The following is a 17,986-nucleotide window of genomic DNA, read 5'->3' as shown; positions in this document are numbered from 1 at the left end:
ATGAAATCATGTAAGGTCAGAATTTGATGTACAAGTTCTATTCAAAAGAAATTTGCAAGCAGATATTCCTAAAGTTTGACATTTCTAAGTAGTAAAAAATTTCAGGACAGAGAGCACCTGTTAGAACTTTGAGCCTCAGGCACGAATACGTATTACCACTGACAACACAAAGCAATCTTCATCATTCAGTTCCTAACAGTTGATTCTTACCCAACAATATAAGCCCATTGTTCAAATTGATTTCTTCTCCCTGCAGCCCCCAGGAGCTGCTACCATTAAGAAGGGTTCTTGTCAAATCGTTTTTGAAACATTTTTGTCTGTAGAAAACCACTGGAATGCAGAAGAACTGGTGAGGTTCCATGGAACAAACATTGAAGCTTCAATTATATTTTAGGCTTTGTGTCACCAGCCCCAACTCTGTGGTACAAGCAGAGGCACAGTAACAGTCTCCAAACAGTATTTTTCTTGCTTTGCTTCTACCTGCTTTGCAGATATCCCTCCCAGCTAATTCTGAAAAGGCTGGTGGGAGGTCACTAGTGTTTGCTAACTCACTCTGCTCCCACCTAGCACTTACCATACCTGCTCTCTTCTTCATCTCACTGTGATGATATCCTGAAGCTGCCAATAATGTATTGCTTCTGACAAAACTCCCTTCTCCTGATTTTCCTCTGAAAAGCACAGCCTTGGGTTTCTTAAGGTCTATAAAGGTTAGTGAAACAACTCTTTAGTTTTTCATACTTTATTGTAGCTCCTGCTGTAACCCCTAGACAATCTGAGTAGTAAACACCTTGGTCTACTTCCTCCCTTGACTTTCTTCCTTCCCCACTGCCCACCTCGATCCTTTGTTCTTGAACTAAACTTGAGATGTGGACACTTGTGATTGTTTGAATAAATTTTTTTCTTTCCTGAAAGGTTCTTCAGTCCTTTGGTCAAATAAGCCCATTGTGGGCCACCCTTGCTGACCTTCTAGATTTGCCCAGATATCCCTGCATTCTAAGATGAATGTGGCATAAGCTATCCAACCCACTCTATTTTCCATGAATTTAGATTTGTGGTTCCAAATATAACAAAGTGCTATGGGATAGAAATGTTAAGAATTCCAGCCAGTACTTGAAGTTGCCAGGACTTATAAGCAAGCACTCCAGGTCTTCTTTTTCAAGATAGTCATGTGAGTGATGCCACATAGTAATGTAGGCAAAAGGCACACAGATACCCATTGCCCCAGGAGAAGGGTGAAACAGAATCTCAATATGGCCTGATCATAAGACCTCTCTTAAAACCTTTTGATGTGCATGGCTGCTGGAAAAGAGGCAGACAGATTTGCATAGATGCCAAGCAACCTCCTGGGAGAAAAAGGGGGTGGAAAGCCTTTTAAATAAAGCTCAGTTAATTAGAGGCACCTCTGTGGCTCAGTCAGTTAAGCATCCAACTTCAGCTCAAGTCATGATCTCACAGCTCATGAGTTCAAGCCTCTTGTCAGGCTCTGAGCTGACAGCCTGGAGCCTGCGTCACATTCTGTGTCTCCGTCTCTCTCTTGCCTCTCCCCTGCTCATGCTCTGTCTGTCTCTCTCTCAAAAATAAATAAACATTTAAAAAGATTAAAAAAAAAACCCTCAGTTAATTAGAACCTTCCTGATGAATCAGGATGGTTCTAATTGAGATTCTCCTGCAGTTTGAAAGGATGACAGGTTCCAGTGGAAAGCATACCATATGGGTTGTGGAACCTGGTCTGAAGGGTTCATGGGGCAGGGAGATCTATACCACATAGCTGAGGCTGGAAGGCCTCCCCAGGGAACCCCTCTGGCCTAGAACTCAGCCTTTAGAACAAAGACTGTGGACATGTGGACTGGCTGGCTCTCTCCTTAGAGCCCAGTGTGGCAGCACTTCAGCCTGGGCATGCTCTAGGACAGCAAGAACATCATTTCACCAGGAGGCAGTGTCCATTGGCCTCTGTGGAACCCACAGCAGCAACTAAAGCAAGAGTTTCTTCTACCTGGTGCTTAAGAGTCAAGATGGACCTTTCTGAACTGAGTAGGCACCTAGCTTTCATGGTGATTCATGTGGGTTGGGTTGAGGAACTGGGAAGGGCTCAAGACTTAGATATTGGACTTATTGATGAATTGCAGGTGAAGCTAAAGTAATTAGTGGCTAAAATTAGAGCTTTATGAGAGCTTTAAGAAAGGGCTTACCTACTTGTTGTTAGTTTTACTAACAGAGAGAGGGCTCACTAATTTCAATATTTGTTGGTTTTGGGGCATCTTGGTAGCTCAGTCAGTTAGGCATCTGACTTCCGCTCAGGTCATGATCTTGCAATTTGTGAGTTCAAGCCCCTCATTGGGTTCTGTGCTAACAACTCAGAGCCTGGAGCCTTGCTTCGGTTTCTGTGTCTCCTTCTCTCTCTGCCCCTGCCCCTCTGCTCTGTCTCTCTCAAAAAATAAATCAATATTAAAAAACAATTTTTTTGTTAGTTTTAAAATTATTGTCCACTGTAAGTCAGTGAGATTGCAGATGTATACCTTTAACTTTAATTTCTAAAATATTAAATAATTCTGGGTTTTAAAATTATAAGTTAATATGTTTGTTTGACCTACCCTGGTCTCTTTAATAAGCTGGACCCATCCCACACAGGTTTTTGGAATTAATCTGGATTGCCTCCTCTCTGGCTGGTTCTACTTGCCAGTTCTTGCCCTGTGATTCCTGGCTCTTTGATTTGAATCCATCTCCAAAACTTAGCCCTCCCTGTGTGCCCAGCCCTCCCAGACCGATTCCCTGTTCCAGGTCAGGTTTTTTAGGCTGACAGAGATATACTCTCTTCCCAGCCAGGACTTTAGCAAATACCCACTTTTCTCCTGTCCTCAGCTTCCACTCCCAAAGCTTCCTCCTTGTTAGTGGAGAAGTAGGAGCACTGGGAAACAGAAGCCACAGTTCACCCCAACACTGTGTGTGTCTATGCATGCTGCCTAGTCTTTTCAAGCTATGTCACACACTGATGCTTCATTTATGAATGGCAAGGACTAAGCTAGAGGGTCCCACTGTGCATTATGAATTAAGGAACAAACATTATTTTTTGTGTAATAACTTTGAGATGCATGTAAAAAATGTTTCCTTCAAATCAAATGTGAATTTTGGCCTTGAAGTACTACTCACAGTGCGTTCATAGCTCTCAGTTTTTGACAGGATCATGATGATGCGAAGTTTTATAAAAGTTAAAGCCTTGAAAAAAATGGAAATTTTTAACAAGTAACAAAGCATTGTATCAAACATTGGTATGTATTTCCCCTTCTGAGGAGGGAAAGATGGAGGTTGATTAGAGTTGATATAATGGAAAGAAATGCTGAAATCCTGGCATTAATTTTACCTTAAAAATCTGGAGTTTTTATTCACATCAACTTGGTAATATAAGCAAAGCAATGGAGAAATTTGCCCAAGACTTGGTCTTCCCACCTTTATTCAAATTACCATCTTTATTACTTTCCATATCTTAACAAGGGAAAAACTGAAAGTAAGAGAGGTGTGTGCACCACAATGACTGCAGTCATACCTTCCATCACTGAAAATGAGAATGAGCAAGCAATTTGTTTTTCCACATTCAGAATTTTATTTTTTTTTAAAAGCACAATTTTCAATGCCATTAAGATGAAAAGCAATCAACAAAGGTAAGAAAATTCACTGTGGAGGAAATGAAATTCCTTCTTAAATCACAAACCCAACGTTTGATCGTATCAGGAATCCCCTGCCCATACTCAAAAACAATCTTTTTTCCCTGTAACATATCCTTTTTAGTCACGCATGATGGTGTGTCTCATGCACACAATCATGAACAGATTTTTTTAAATCAAATTCTTAAGAGACTTGTTAAGTTAGGACTGCTTGTATCTTTCTTTGAGGTTCTTTGGCAAAAATGATCAAATTACAAACACTTTCTAAGATTTCAAACCTAAAAAGATTGTGTTTTAATTTGGGGTGGGGAGGGGTAGTAAGGAAAGACAGGTCTAGTTTTTATCTTTAGCGAAATCAAGATGAGCAAACTGAAAGGAAGATTGGGTTGGGGTTTATGCAAACAGTCTCTTCCTCTCTACCCCCTTCCCTGCTCTGCCTGCAGAGAAATTCACCTGTGCATTTCTATATTTTATCCCTTCATTCCCAGGGTACTGCTAGTCAGTTCTGGACAATTCTAGAATTTTATGTAAGTCTTAGATTGAATGAACAAGGTCAATATTTCTTAGGGTCAACTTCTAAAAGCAGAGTCCAAATTGAAAAACATAACAAGACTCACTATTCATTCAAACTGACATGAACAGAAATAATTTGGAACCATGTGGCCATAACTGTCCAGAGATATTTATTAGGGACCCATTTATATCTAAAACTGAACTAAGTAAAATGTACAGTCCTAACCTAACAGGCATGGTTGATAACAATAGTGATGATAACAACTACTTAACAAGTAATTACCATATGTCAGGCATTTATATTCTCATTCAATCCCTATAGCCATTCTAATAATTAGATATTATTGTGACTGGTTTATGGAGAGGGAAACTGAAGTTAAGAACCATTAAGCAATTTGCCTGAGGCTGCACACATGCACTGTCCTTGTCTCTGAAGAACACACTACTAAATTGTATTCTTCTTAAGCCTAAGTAAAGATTGAGCATATATAGGACTGGAGACAGCCTCTTCCCACTTATTTGCTTGATTGTAAATGTGTTAAGTGCATGGGGTCCTTGGATGGAGGGGGAATTAGAGAAAATTTAAAAAAAATCTCTTCTTCAGATAGCCCAAGATACTAGCTTCCTAGAATGACTTTCTAGAGAGAAATAAGGAGGAAGCAGAAACTAAAGGAACCATAAAATATGTATATTGCTTTTTATCCCCCAGATGACCAAAGTTTACAGAAGAAATATACTCTAGTTAAAAATTGAACAGACAAATGTATAAAATAATCCCACCAGAGAAAATTGCTGTTAATGGTTTGTGTATACTTTCCTGGGTTTCTCCTACATATAAATATATAATTATTTTAAAATAAGATCATTATAGGGGTGCCTGGGTGGCTCAGTCAGTTAAGCATCCGACTATGGCTCAGGCCATGATCTCCTAGTTCATGAGTTCCAGCCCCACATTGGGCTCTGTGCTAACAGCTCAGAGCCTGGAGCCTGCTTCAGATTCTGTGTCGTCCTCTCTCTCTGCCCCTCCCCAGCTCACACTCTGTCTCTCTCTCAAAAATAAACATTTTTAAAAATTTTTAAATAAGATGATTATGTACACACATACTTTTCATTTAATAATATGTTACATCATTTTTTAAATATTTTTTTCCTGGGAGTTCTTGGTATTACATTGTATGGATCTACAATAATTTATTTATCTAACATTTCTATTGATTTGGACATTTAAATTAGTTTTAAATTTTTCATTCTAACAAATATTCTACAATAAATATTTTTATGGAAACATTTTTCAATGTGTATAAAATAAATCTAGAAATGCAACTGTGCAAGTCAAAGGAAAGGCATATTTAAATTTTTAAGAACTATTGTCAAATACCCTGTGTTTTCTATTTCTAACCCATCACTGTACAAAAGTACCTATTCCCTTCATATTTTTGCCAATACTGGGTATTATTAATCTTTTTAACATTTGCCAGTGTGATGAGTGAATTGTATCTTATTTTTTATTTAACTGTTAAGTTAGTAAACATCTTTTCATTTGTTTATTTGGCCACTTATATTTTTTTTCCTGTGAATTCCTAAATCTATGTTCTTTTTCTATTGGTAATTTAATAATTTTCTTATTAATTTTGATGAAGTTCTTAGATATTAGAGATACTTTAGCATTTGTCTGCTATACATATTGCAAATTTGGTTTCCTAATTTATCTTTTGACAAATTTTTCTTCTCCTCCTCCTTTTCTTTTTTCTCCTTTTCTGTCTCCTCCTTTTCATCCTCTTGTCTCTTTCTCTCACTCTCTCTGCCATATAGATGTTTATAATTCTTGTGTCAAAAGTTTATGACCTTTGGACTTCATGTATTTATTAGAAAGGCCTTTGATAGTCCCAAGAGTATACAAATACCAATTCAGGTTTTCTTCTAGTACTTTAATTTTTTTTTTCAAAATAAAATATTTGATCTAAGTTCATTTCATTCAAATTTAGCTAGGAATCTAGGTTTTCATGTAAAATCATCTGTTTTAAAATGTCTGCTTTAAAAATATATGTGTTACTGTATGAGTCAAATAAAACAACCTTGGTGGCCAGATTTGGCCATAGAATGACAGTTTGTGACTTTTCATTATAAAAATTCCACATAAGAAATTAAACAAGACCAGACTGTTTTTGTTACATTGCTGACAGATTAAAGGAGTGCATACAGTCTGTAATTAAATGCAGGAAAAACTGTGTAACTACCAGTTTGAAAGTAATGACCTTCAAGCTCCATCTCCTGAGGAAAATTACTTAAACTCTCTCTTACTTAACTCATCTGCAAAATAGAGATAATAGTTTTCAGAAGGCATTAATTGTACTTTGACCTTGTATGGGGTCTAGCACATGGGATAAGTCATTAAGTAGTTATTATGAAAACACAAATAAGGATGCTATAATTAAGTACTAAACTGATATAGAGATATGTTTTAGGTCATGAAGATAAAGTTGTAAGAGGGATGGAATTGAAGGCCTTGAAGAATGCATAGGATTTGTCCGTGCAAAGAAAAGGGCATTCCAGGTTTGGGAAACAGCATGAACAAAGCCATAGTTATAGGATTCTTGTGTGTCAGTTGTGCATCTCTGCAGAGGAGGGGTGTGAATGAGGACAGAGAGGAGGGGACATAGCTTGGGCAGAATTGTTGGCAATAGGCTGTATTAGACCTGTTGAACTCAGTAAACAAGGGTTACAGCTGTGGGCTAAGTACTTTGGAGACAGACCACAGGAGTCTATGACAGTACGAAGTTTGGTAACAATGGCTGAGCAGTAACTGGGAACTCGGAACATTCACATGGAAGTTGCTGTGACTATGGATAAGAATGTAAAATTATTAATGCCTAATATTTATTGTCACTAACATTATCAATAATATGTCACTAATATAAAACATACTTTCAAGAGGTTTTTAAAATCTTGTCATTTAAGCTTCCTTATCACTTAACATTACAACAACTGTAATAAGGTAGGTGCCATCCTTATTCTTGTTTTACAGATGAAAACACTGAGGTATAGAGAGGTTAAGATACTTAGAAAGAGAGATATCTTCAATAACACTAACAGGTCTGCCACTTTGGGATCTTTAGAAAAACTACTCATGAAATCAATCCAAAGGCCACCTTTCAAGGATAAACACCAAGCTCTCACCCTCTTCTGAATGCACCTCAGGACATAGATCAATAGGCAAGATGAAGATGGGGTCATGGTGTCTTGGTGACATCTGCACCCTCGGAGTGTGATGTATCCAACAGCCTTTCAGATTAGAAATTAGTGAAAAAGTAAGGCTCCCAGACCAGAGAAGGTCTATTCAGGTAAAAAAAAAAAAATGTTCATTTTTGACTCATTTATTTTCTCTGCTCATTGAGTCATGATTGCTTAATGTTGCCAGTTGCTTCAATAATTCCCTCTTTCCTCTTTTGACTATTAGGTACTTTCTCTCACTTTTCCTTTTCAGTTTTGGGGATTTTTCAGATTGTAATTTGCTACTAAGAAGCGGGGGAAGAGAAAACCATTGACTTTTATAAGTATTTAACATTTAGGTAAACCAAGTCTCAGAATAATCAAGAATCTTGTCCAAAAAAACAAAGTTGATCTCTGTTAGCAATAGAACTCAGTTGTCTTAACATTCCCCTTAGGATCTTTAGTATCCAAACATTTTTTAAGTTATCAGCTTTTAGGATGCTGTGCTAATTTCATTCCTGACATCCAGTAAATTCAGCTTTAATTTTTCAAGCCCCTAAAAGCAAAGCAAGTCATTCTCTTGATATCCCTAGGTGAGTTAAATGACCACTCAGTAAAAAGTGGAGAAGACAGGAAGTCTGACAGATAATTAGTCCTGAAGCTTATATATTCAAAGGGCAATTATGGGAAAGTTCTTTCATATAATGAGCAGAAATCTGTTTTCCTGGAATATCAACTCACAAATCTAAGGCTGAATCAAATTAATGTTTTATAATGTGAACCCAGAATGAGCCTGGGATCCACTGTTCTATTCCAGGGAGCAGAGAGCATAGCCCCAGTGACTGTTTTAGATTACCCTTCTTTTTAATTCATGTTTTCAGAATACACAGTGCCAGATGTTTCAAATCTGAAATATGAACAGCTACCTCCTATCAGTGCAAACAGAAACTCTGCTACATGTTGGGTTTCTTTTGAATTTTAAAAGACAACAAAAAATCTTATTTATTTGATGTGCCTATGGTTTGCATGAAAATACCTCTCTTTGGTTTGTGAGAATTCATGAATAGATGCATATTTTTTGATAGATGGTATATCAGCAAACTTTTGTTAGCATCTCCATAATATATCTCAAATTTATCAACTTATCTTCAGCTCTACTACAGCCACCCAGGTCCAAGTTACTCATTATCATCTTTTCCCTGAACCACTACAATTTCCTCCTGGCTTGGTTTCTAGCAGCCAGAATATTTTTAAAATATTTTCTACTCTTGCCCTGGCCCTCTGGCCTCTGGTTTTAAAACAACCTAGGTTATTCTCCCTAATGTTGTTGCAGAATTGGTTTCCTCTTCCTGGAAGACTGTCTTCCTTGTTTGGTATGGCAACCTCTTTTTTTTCTTTAGATCTCAGCTTGATGTCAGTACCAGAGAGAAGCCTTACCTTACTACCCTGAGTAAGACCCACCATTTTTACTCCATTTCCTTATCTTGTTTGTTTTATAACAATTGTATTAATTTGAAAGCTCTTTGATAGCAGGAGCCATCTCTTTTCAATACCATACACCTAGCACTTGGTACTGTGCAAGAAATACAGTGGGTTTTACTACATTTTGATTTCCTTGTATTCCCAAGAGGAACTGCAATGCATTTTTGCTAGTCATTTTTTTTAAATAAAAGAATAGTTTGTGATTTGATTGTTGTCAACAAGCTTGACTTTGAGAAGACAGCTAAGACTGGACTGGTGATGTAGACCCTCCCCCGCCAAAAAAGACATACCTGTGTGTCATTTGAGATACTGGTCTCTAGGCTAAAATGTTAAAGTACCCTGATTAATCAACAGCTACTTGTATTGGTAATATTCCGGTGATATTTCCATATCCATAAAGGACTGTGGCAAACTCAGGTGTCTTTGGAAGAAGACAGCCTAGAGGAGGAAGGATCTATAAACCTTGGAGTTAAAGTAGAAGATGAACAGTGAAGGAGGAACAGAAGATGAAGATTTTAATATCAGCTGGGGATAGAACTGGGGATAGAATTTTTAAAAATTTAAATGAGATGAACACCAAAGGATTGTTATATGGAAGAAATATTAGATTTATTCTAAATTGTTCCAGAAACAGAATTAAGATCAGAAAAACATACGTTATATCATCATAAAAAAGAACTTTCACAGCTGTCCAAAACTAATATAAACCTTCTTGTGAAGAACTAAGCTTTTATGACAGATATTCAGGTTGAAGAACTTTTTCAACCTCTTCAAATATATTAATGTGAAAAATTTTACTCACATTGCCTTATACAAAATAAACCCTCAATTCATATCGGTAAATGATTGCAACTATGTGAAGTGAGATATGTTAATTAGCTTGATTGTGGTAATCATTTCACAATTTATTCATATGTCAAAACATCACATTATGCACCTTGAATATACACAATTTTTATTTGCCAATTATATCTTCAATAAAGCTAGGAAAAATTTATGTTTGGTAAATAAATGAGTGTATTACTACTATACAAAATTAGACTCAATGGCCGCAGAAGTCTAGAACAGTGCTGATATTCCTTGATTTTTCTAGTATCTACTCTGCACCATGTGAGAGATACAAAGACAAGTCAACCCTGATTCCTTCCCTTAAAAGTTGCTGAAAAAATAAAGGAAATGCTTGAAACAATGGTTGTAATAAACAATAATTGTAATAAAGTGTTTTTACCAAGGATGTTAGAAAAGGTAAAACCACCTGAGCTGCTGTAGTTTTCTTAGAGAAGGTATATGAGTTGGTTCTTGAAGGGCTAAGAAAAACAGAATAAAGAAGATATAGCATTTTAGAGAATTAGTTCAAAGGTCTAGAAATAAAATTGAGCATGACCAAGGGACAGATAGTGAGCAAATAAGCTGGTTAGAGTGATGTGTTCACCTGGGGAGGAAAAATGAGACAGTGGGCACATAGAAGCCAGAAAAAGAGATGAGACATGATTAGAATGTGTCTGAGAAACACTCACCTGATAGACGCATGCTGGACAAAAGTGTGCTTTTCAAACTGGGGTATATACTATCCCCTCACATTCACACACCAAACTGTTCATGAGCATTAATTTTACTTGAAGATTTTGTGGTAAAGATAGTTTAGCCTTTAAGTAATTGAAAACATTATTTTATATCAAACAAATATGATAAAACCTGATTTCCAAGAAATGACATTCTTGTTGCAGAATGGCCATGGGTTCTGCTCAAGGGTCCTGGGAGCTCCATGGCAGGTGGTCCTCAGATGGCGAAGTCTGAGCAGCTTGTGAGAGAAGGCAAAGGAACAGAAGACAATGCCCAATTAATAAACACTGAGAACATGCTGCTTCAGACACTTAGGTGCTAAATTCTGCAGGAAGGGAGGTAAAGATAATGCTGCCCTGGAGTAGATGTTCATCTCCTGGAGGAGGAGATAGATACATAAGATGGTAACTTAAATATATTTTGCAAACAAAAACTGGTTATGCACAGAATGAGGTCCTGGGTAAATTAGAGGAAACAAGTGGAGAATATAATGGCAAACAATGCAGAAGCTAAAGGCGGATGAAACAAAGACCAGACCAAGATTTCTGTCCTGGGATGCTCAAAGGATGAAGCTGTTTCTAACAGATATGTGATTAGGTACCCAAAGTGGTAACGGTTACTAAACGATATCTGTTTAAGTACAACAGAGAACTCATGCCTGGGAAGAAAATTGCACATGAAAAAGACAAACACCCACTGAAAGAACTTGTTGTTTGAGCCCACGCTGTCATACCTCGTTGTACAGCTCTCCCACCTACCTGTGTACATGAGTTCATTTCCATCAATGGTTCTAAGACACAAGTTCTGATATTTTCCAATTTTTAACCTACCCTCCTACTGAAAATAAAACGAATTGAACACTCCAGAATAAACTTTTCAGTAAAGAACCCAGAATCTTCCAGCTCTTAGTAACAATTACTATATAGATCTAACTTATAGAAATAGAATAATATACCTTATTGAGGTTGGTACTTGAACTGTACACATGACTTAGATTTTTAATTTTATTAAAGAAAAAACTTGTAGCAAATTCAAAACACACAGTTTCTACCTGTCTCATAGAACATGGTTTATATTCATTGAATTGAATTGAATACCAGTGGCACACAGGTAAATGAACTCATTTGTTATGAATAATAGTTTTAAAATAATCATCACAAGTAATTAGCTACTGCTAGTAACTAACAATTATTGAATGTTTAGCATATTTCTCACACAATCAAATTTGGTAGGTGTCATTACTATCTGTGTTTTATGGATAAGGTAAAATGAAGCAGAAGGGTTGAAGATGTTTGTCCAAGTTAAAATCATTAGAAAGTAGAAGTTGGGTTGTTTAAGAACTCCAGAGCTCAAATGCTTAAGCACTGTACTTCACTCTCTTAACAATAATAGAACTCATTTCATATGTGTGTGTGTGTGTGTGTATATATATATATATATATATATATATATATATATATGCAGTTATCCCTATGTGGCTCTCTAGTAGACATTCTCTTGAGTAAGAGAAAGAGGGAGAGGGAGAGAAGGAACAGGTTATTTCGAGTACACCAGGGGTTGAACACCATCTCAGGGAAGTCCATGGGAATATATGATGCCCTGGTATATCATCTGGGTATGCATCTTAGTAGAAAAAAACATTTCAGACTTCTGCCATAGATAATGAATTGATGTTCAGTTAAAGTCTATTCCATGCAATATTTGAGAAAACTCAGCACCTTTTTGTGTATTGCCAATAAATAGCATATGAAACATTTTTGAGAAAATTATCCCAAAGGATTTTTAAAAACATGGGCCAAATGTTAGATGGGTATTTCAAACTGTCGGCAGATTACCCACAGCAATTACTCCTTTGGAAACTGCATCAGACCTGATTTATGCACCTCTCCAGATTTACTCAGGCCCACCTGCCCTCTGGGTTTTTGCTGGTTGGTCACTAGAGTGCTCTGGCCACCATTACAGTCACTTGGAAAGTCATTGCCTAACACCACCTGCTGTCACCACTTCCTCAGGGTGATTGCTGGGCTCCAATATGGTCTCTGTTGTGCCTTTTGAGAACACAGATGTGATCTGACCAAACCTACTGAGAATCTGGCTCCTCCTCTTACTCTGGTCTGAAATGAAGCATCTTAGTGTAAGGCATAGTATCTGACTTTTCCAGCAGAAGCTGCCTGAACAAGCGGGACAGGACAAGAAGTTCAGAGGAGTTAATGTATTATGTATGTGCCAAACTTTGACTGTTGAGGCATAGAAGATGGAAAGTGGTTGGCTGATAATTCCTCTCCTCAATGGATTGTTTGAAAGCACTATGATTCCAAAGAGCCTGTTTGAAATATGTCCTGTGTGACTGAGCAGTCATCTGTGTTTTCTTGTGAAACTGGTCAGCTTGTTAATACAATAGCTTGTATTTGCTTTCTCTCTTTCCATGCCTCATATTATCTTTTCCCCTGACTCGTTCTGCCCTAATATTGTACTTCCAAATAGTCTTTACATAGAAACTTTTCCTCACCCTCCATTTTCTAGGAAATGTAGGCTAGATCAAACTAATTATCCAGTATATAAATGGCTATTGATCTTATGCACACATGTGTGTTTAGATAACCCCTTTCCTCAAGAAACTCCTTGCTCCTGAAATTCTGTTTTGTTTTTCTATTTCAGCCTTTCCCAAAATGTGGTTGTACAGGAGTTATGAAGCAATGCACAAATTTTTAAGATAGCTGGGAAATGAATGAAGTTTGGGAAACACTTAGGTCTTTAAGAACCTGTTAAAATATGAAAAGAAGTGGTAAAGGTGGACATCCTTGCCTTGTTTCAGATCTTAGGGAGAAGGTATTCAGTCTTTTATCATCAAGTATGATATTAGATGTAAGTTTTTCATACATGCCTTTTATCAACATGAGGATGTTCTCATCTATTCCTGAGTTATCTGGGTTGTTTTCATGAATGGGTATTGAATTTTGTCGTGCCTTTCCTGTATCTGTTGGAATGATTATATGATTTATTACTTTAGTCATTTATTAATTTTTGAATGTTAAGCCAACCTTGCATTCATAGGATAAAACTCACTTATTCATAATGTATTTTTGTTTTTATATTATTACTAAATTTGATTTGCTAATATTTTGTTCAGGGTTTTTGCATTTATGTTCATGATAGATATTGATCTATAATTTTTCTTTTCTTGTGATGTCTGACTGGTATTGGTATCAGTAATACTGGCCTTGTAAAATGAGTTTGGAAGTGTTCCCTTATCCTTAATTTTCTAAAAGAGATTCTATTAAATGTTTTATAGAATTCTCCAGTGAAAAAATTAGACCTGAGGCACCTGGGTGGCTCTGTCAGTTAAGTGTCTGACTTCAGCTCAGGTCATGATCTCGTGGTTTGTGGGTTCGAGCCCCACATCAGGCTCTGTGCTGACAGCTAGGAGCCTGGAGCCTACTTCAGATTCTGTGTCTCCCTCTCTGTCCCTTACTCTCTCACACTCTGTCTCTCTATATATATCAAAAATAAATAAACATTTAACAAATTCTTTTTAAAAAAGGAAAAATTGGACCTAAATATTTTTTATTGGAAGGTTTATAATTATGGATTCAATCTCTTTAGTAGATATAAGACTGTTAAGTTTCCTATTTCTTCTTACAAGGTAATTTTAATAATTTCTGTCTTTAAAGTAGTTTATCCATTTCATCTGGTTGTCACTTTTTGGCATAAAGTTATTTGTAACATTTTCTAATTATCGTTTTAATATCTGTAGGATCTGTATTGGTATCTCCTTTTTCATTCCTGATTTTGGTAGCTTGAATACCCTTTCTTGTCTTAATCATTATAGTTAGAGATTTATAAATTTTATTGATTTTTTTTTTTTTTTACAGAATCAGCTCTTGGTTTCATTGATTTTATCTATATCGTTTGTCTCTTTCATATTTGACTAATTTGTGCTCTGATATTTATTACTTCTTTTGTTGTACTGAGTAGCCAGTAAGGAAACAGTTTTCAGAAGAGAAACTAGATACTATTTGTATCTCTGAGGAAAGTCCACCAAACTATCTCTAATATTACTTGGGCTTTTATGATAACAGATGGTACAGTCTTTTGAAAATAAACTGAGAAATTTCTGTCTAATTACTTGAGGAACTATTGTTCTGATCGCTTTAAGGACAGTATAAATGCTGTTTTCTTATGTCTGTTTTAAATTTTTTCCAGCTTTATTGGAATATGATTGATATAACATTATATAAATATAAAGTGTACAACATGATGATTTGACATACATATATATTGCAAAATTATTAACCACAGTAAGGTTAGTTAACACATCCATCACCTCAGATAGTTACTGTGTATGTGTATGTATGTAAGTGGTGAGAACACTGAAGATCTACTGTCTCAGCAACTTTCAAATATTCAATACAGTGTTCACTATAGTTACTATGCTGTGCATTAAACTCAATATTTTACAGGTTGGAATTAGAGTAAATAAGGAAAATTAGTGTGGCAGGGAAGGAGACTTAAGCAGTAAGATACTTTCCAACACTTTTTTTAAGTCCTTTGGGTTTTGGGGTGAAAAATAAATAGTACTCCTTCTAAAAATCCTGTGTCTACAACAGGAAAAGACCTAAGTCACTTTCTCTGTTATTGATAATTTTTAGAATAATTTAACTTGACTAAATACCATTTAACTGAAGTATCTTTTGGATATATAGCTTGCTTCCTCTCCTCACTCTTTGTCATATAATCATCCCTTTCTAGTAAGGTGGAACAGAAATTTGCTAAAAATAATGGCAAGGCTAAAAAGAGAGACCTGCGACATTTGCCCCATGGGATTTTAGAAAATATTGTATGACATGTTTGTCAAAGGGAGATGTTGGTGTTAGACTGTTTGGCATCATAGCCTAACTCCAGCCAAATGATCCTGGGCAAGGTATTGCCCATTCTGTGCTTCAGCTTCCTCGAAATGGAAATGAAAATGAAAATGGAAATAATGATACCCACCTCAAGGTCATTGTGAGTTCATGAATATAAAGTGCTTAATAAAGTGATAATGGAGAATTCCTCATGAGGTCATAGGTGCAAGCTGGGAGAGAAACAGCAGTGTAGCAGGAGTGGAAACGATGGGCATTTGGGCACTTCTTCATATAACTTGTGCCTTCAGGGCCAGATCAGACTTGATCACATATATACCACTTCCGTCTGATGAAGGAATTCTGCTGTTCATGTCGAACTCTCTGGTTTGGTGGGTCAGATAATACCAGTTCATGAGAGGCAGCTCATGTTACATGGGTCAGTGGTCCATGGTTAAGCATTCAGTTTCTATGAAGCCTCAATAGCAGGCAGTCCAAGAGCTGTTTCTCAGAAGAGAAGTCGCTATCTGCAGAGGACTGCAGGATTCTGCTCCAAAATCACTGTAAGTCACCTATAGGGATCTTCCAAAGGCTCCAAACAGCATCCCTGTCTACCACTGACACTTCAGGCACCATTGGATCTACTGAACCTTATGATCCAAATAGCAGAGCAGGCTTGCATAGCAGCCTAGACCTATTTCAGAGCCTTCTGTTTTGAGTCCCACACAAAACTAGTGGCTTTTGTGGTAACCTGATAAATGGGCCAGAGGAACAAATCCAAATGAGTGATATGTTTCCTCCAAAATCCAAAGAGGTCCATTAGGCATTGTGCCTCTTTTTTGGTTGTAGGAGGACCTAGATCCATCCTTCACTTAGAAGTGATATCTCAATATGCCCCACACCACTGGACCCCTAGAAATTTCACTGAGGCCTCTAAATTTTTATCATATTTATTTCTCACACTCTAGCATGCAAATATCTTACCAATAAATCTAGAGTAATTGCTACTTCTTACTCCCTAGGTCCAATCAGCATAATGCCATCAATGTATTGGACCTGTGTGATATCTTGTGTAAGTGAAACGTGATCAAGATCCCTGAAAACTGAATTATGACATAGGGTTGGAGGGTTAATATACCCCTTAGGTAAGACAGTGGAGGTATATTGCTGGCCTTGCCAGCTGAAAGCAAGGTGGTCCTTATTGACAGGGCTAGAGAAAAAGGCATTTGCTAGATCAATAGCTACATACTGAGTACCAGAGGATGTGTTAATTTGTTCAAGCAATGAAACCAAATCTGGTACAGAACCTTCAGCTGGAGTCACCACCTGGTTAAATTTAGGATAATCCTATGTCATTTTCCAAGATCTTTCTGCTTCTAAAGAGCTAGATAGGCTAGTTGAATGGTGATGTATTGGGAATCATCACCATCTGTCCAGTCCTTGATGGCACTAGTCTCTGCAAGTTAGTACTCAATGTAGTATTGCTTTAAGTTTATATTTTTCTAGGTAAAGACAGTTCTCGTGGTTTCCACTGGTCCTTTCCCACAATACTAGCCCTCACTCCATAGGTCAAAAACCAGTATGGGGATTCTGGCAACTGCTGAGAATATCAACCCAAAATATGAATTCTGGAACTGGGGAAATAACCACAGGATGCATTTGGGTACCCAATGGTCCCACTGTGAGACAGACCTGAGCTAAAACTTGATCAATCACCTGGCCTCTATAAGCTCCTACTCTGACTGAACAAAAATGATGTTTGGGGTCTTATTTAAATTTTTTTTTTTAACGTTTATTTATTTTTGAGACAGAGAGAGACAGAGCATGAACGGGGGAGGGTCACAGAGAGAGGGAGACACAGAATCCGAAACAGGCTCCAGGCTCTGAGCTGTCAGCACAGAGCCCGACACGGGGCTCGAACCCACGGACCGTGAGATCATGACCTGAGCCGAAGTCGGATGCTTAACCGACCGAGCCACCCAGGTGCCCCTTGGGGTCTTATTTAGAATTGTTATCAGTTCAGAGCAAATATATGTAGTCCCTGAAAGGTCTGATTATTTCCTGTTCCCCCATGCACAATTACTCTGGTAAAAGGCCATAAATCCCTTTGGGGAGGGTGGGGAGGAAGACTGACAGTATAAATTTTTGGTAGTGTACCAGGGTTCTTCCTTAGGGGACCCAGCCTGCCCTTCAGGTAAGGAGTTTTGGTAAGTAAACTGCCTCAAGCCTAGAAACTAATTGAGGGCTATGATTCTCTGTTTTTATAATTCAAGCTAGACTTTGTTCACTTGACCTAGAACTTCTCTGCTTATACAGATCATGGAAGAATTTAATAGGCTTTCTGTGTATTTTACTTCTGGAACACCAAGATCAACTAACTAGCCACCTTCATAAGTCTATGCTAATGAGACTGTTTGATTGCTGTTCTGACTCTGCTGTCTATTATGGCAACCACACCCACCTTACCTTTGGTGATTGAGTGCTGCTATTTGGTTCCTGCCACCCCAGGATCTAGTTAGTCTCATTGCATTTAGGTTTCTTGATTCAGTAACGATAGTCCCACTGTAAGGTCTGGCCTAGAGAGAAGAGTGATCACATAGCTCTTAAGGATGCTGGAACTCCCCTCATAGTTAGTCATTTATTTCGCACAATCATCATGAAAAGTATGTCTTCTGTATCTTCCCAGTGTGTCATCTAAATGACAAATCCACTCTAACA

Source organism: Leopardus geoffroyi, chromosome B1 (genome assembly GCF_018350155.1).
Source record: "Leopardus geoffroyi isolate Oge1 chromosome B1, O.geoffroyi_Oge1_pat1.0, whole genome shotgun sequence".
Lineage (NCBI taxonomy): Eukaryota > Metazoa > Chordata > Mammalia > Carnivora > Felidae > Leopardus > Leopardus geoffroyi.
This window is presented reverse-complemented; position numbering follows the sequence as displayed.